General features: G+C 37.6%; 1 pseudogene; it reads left to right on the top strand.

The window, feature by feature from the left end:
• The first annotated feature begins 680 nt into the window (after nt 1–680).
• On the top strand, nt 681–2,477 carry LOC104594014 (uncharacterized; annotated as a pseudogene).
• The last annotated feature ends 933 nt before the right edge of the window (nt 2,478–3,410 follow it).

Raw genomic sequence — 3,410 nt, 5'->3', positions numbered from 1 at the left:
TATAAGTGCATTTTACCCATGTTCTTTTATTTCTCATGTAAATAAGGCAATGACCATTTTAGCCATAATAATCCATTATTAAAAGAGGCATTTTTGTCCCATTCAAGTGTTACGTTGTCAACTTTCTCCCTAGGTGGGAAAGTTATTTACCACCTAGGAGATGGATATCACTTACCCAGGTAAGTGGTAACCAAGAAAATAAACTTTCCATGTTCCCCACATAAATCTGAAAAAAGAACATGGGGTTCTTAATCCCATTGACCATCTTCCCCCCTCTCAAAATCTGAAAAAAGAACACCCCCTTATTGGAACAGTTCCCAGATTCTTCTAAATGGTTCCATTTTCGATTTTATACCATCTAGTTTTTTCACATGAAAAAGATGTTTTTGAATTTTGGACTGGTTATACTTAGGCCATGTTTGATGATTAAGTACTTGTTAAAAGAAATACTTACACAAGTACTTCTTAAAAGTACTTATTTTAGCAATCACTTAAGGTTGTTTTGTAACCCACTTTTCAAATCACTTATTATGTTTTTAAGCACTAATTGGGGTGGGGATGTTTGATAAGCTACTTTCCCCATAAGTGTTTATATTGACACAAATGATAATTTTACCCTCCACTATAGATTACTCAGATCTCTCCCTCTCCCTCTCATTTTCTTCACCGGAATTGTCGGAACTGCCGGAACTATAGATTAGACAACAGAAAGACTCCTCCGATTAACCTTCACAAAATTCTCGGGTTCCCATTTCCACCTCTTGAGTCTCTCTTGACTCCCTTTCCTTCTTTCGCTGTCTTCTAGCTTTATCCCCAGCTATTACCCTAACCCCTCCGAGTCTATCTTGAGTCCTCTAAAGTTTGAACCAGAAGAGAAAGAAGGAAACTCATTCATGGCTTCCAAACTTCGTTTCTCAAATCTTTTCAAATCTCTCTTACAGCGTTCTAAAACGGTTTCAACATTTCCTATAGTGCACCATTTTAGCTCAATTTGGGATAGACCCATAAGAGGAGAAATAAGAAGCAATGCATCACAGGACCCCTTCCTCAGTAAACTCGATGGTGAAGATGGAAAAGATGAAGAAAAAAGGAATAAAACTTATTAGAACCCACCCAACCCAATACCCAACAGACCCTTGAGAGGAGAGAAACGACGAGAGCCATCTGAATATCATTTCAATGGAAAATTCAAGCTTGGAGACGATGAAGATGATGAGAAAATGAGAAGACCTGATCAAATACGGCAAACTCATTTTGGATCCAGTAGAGAGGGAAAGAGAGACAGTAGGTTTAACGGTAATACTTTTGCCCACAAATTCGACTTTGGTTCGGACATCGTCGACAAGAGGACTTCAGAATCGCAGCAAAGTCCTTCAGTGTAGTTTCCTAATAGACCCATGAAGGGAGAGAAGAGAGGGAGTCCATTGGTCGAGAGTTTCCTCAAAAAATTGAGGATTTGAGAAGAGAAGAAAGAGAATACAAATGAAACTTCTCCCACCCAAGTTGCAGAAACCGATGTCAAAGCAGAACCAGATTCGACGCCACAAGATGCCAATGAAATTTTCAGGAAAATGAAGGAAACAGGTCTCATCCCGAATGCTGTGGCAATGCTTGATGGCCTCTGCAAGCTGGGTTGGTCCAAGAAGCCATGAAGCTGTTTGGGTTAATGCACGAGAAGGGTACATTCCCAAAAGTTGTAATCTACACAGTTGTAGTCGAGGGCTTCAGTAAGGCTCAGAAACTTGATGGTGCCAAGAGGATTTTTAGAAAGATGCAGAATAATGGAATTTCACCGAATGCATTCAATTACACAGTCTTCATTCAGGGATTGTACAAAGGGAAGAGATTGGAGGATGCCATAGACATCTGTGTTGAGATGTTGGAGGCCGGTCATTCCCCAAATATGACAACCTTTACAAGCCTAGTTGATGCGATTTGTAGGGACAAGGGTGTGGAAGAAGCGAAGAGCACCATTGAGAGATTGGAGAAGGGATACTTTGTCGATGAGAAGGCTATCAGAGAATATTTGGACAAGAAGGGGTCGTTCTCACCATTAATTTGGGAAGAAAAGAAAACCAAAATTTTTTGTTCACCGCTTACAGGACCTGTAAGAACGGCTGTAGGAAGGGAAAAGCGGTAGACCTGTAAGAACGACTATATTAACTATACACCCAACTCCGCCGATTGGGTTTTGCTCACCATGGAACGTTGTTGATGGACCAGCAACCAAACGTCGCCGGTGGACCTACAACCAAACGCCGCCGTTGCCTGTTGTTGTAGGGTTTTGAATGGAAGAAGAAGATGATAAACTCAAGTGGGGGTAGTTTTGTCATTAAAGAAAAAAATAGGGGCAGGTTTGTCCCATTCGAATGAAGAAGCACTTCTTCAAAAAGTATTAAAAAAAAGCCACATCCATGTTACTTTTTTAAGTACTTTTTTTAATAACAAATACTTCTTACTCTTTCTTTTACCAAATACCCATAAATACTTAAAAACCACTTAATGTAAAATAAATATTTTTTTTAAGTGTTTTCAAACACTACCTTAAAAAGTAGAATCAAGATTCATAACTAATTAACCTCAGACCTTAAGCTCTGCTGTGGTACTGATACATCATTCAATATAGCATATAGAAGAAATGATGCCACTAGGAGTTTTCTCAAATTAAAATGTACCATTGACTTGCTGAACCACGATATTATTAATCTTTGACAACGGCCTTCATTCTGACCTGACGTAGCTACTGCAACACATTTACTTCACTATACTAAATTAAATGATTCTCCAGTTGCACCAGAAGATTAAAATTTTTTATTATTAAAATTATATCTTAATTCAAGAATTTTGTAAATATCGATAAAAGTCGTTAACCTCCCTAATATAAATATATAGTTTGTGTCGATGAATTTCCGTATTTGCAAATGAATATTTAGTAAAATAAATAAAGGTAGTTGAGTCAAATAAATTATAACGTTGACTTATTCTAAGTATTCAGAATTATTATTTCTATCATGCAGTAGTAGTAATAAAGGCATCCCATCCCTTTTCCATAAGCCATTATAAAATGAGGGAGTTTGACGACCACTGTATGCCCATCCCTTCACCTTTGATACAACACAAAGCTTTGTCGTTGCTCCCATAAAATGGTGATACATCGGTTTTATGTTGGAAAAAAATGGTGTTTCAGAAAATGTTTGTTTGTTTAAAATCGTTTTTTCATAAAAAATGATGCTTTAAGCCATATTTTAGAAATCGAAAAGTTATGATTTAGAGTAACATCAAATTTGACATTTCCTAGAGCTGCCAATAAAGATATGAGGTGGCAGTCATAGGGACATGACGTGGTACTAGATAATAGGTATCAGTGTTGAAAACGTTCCCTGGAGCATTGGTATCAAACAGAAAACTTT

Source organism: Nelumbo nucifera, chromosome 5 (assembly GCF_055504915.1).
Source record: "Nelumbo nucifera cultivar China Antique chromosome 5, China Antique-T2T, whole genome shotgun sequence".
NCBI classification, from domain to species: domain Eukaryota; kingdom Viridiplantae; phylum Streptophyta; class Magnoliopsida; order Proteales; family Nelumbonaceae; genus Nelumbo; species Nelumbo nucifera.
This window is presented reverse-complemented; position numbering and strand designations above follow the sequence as displayed.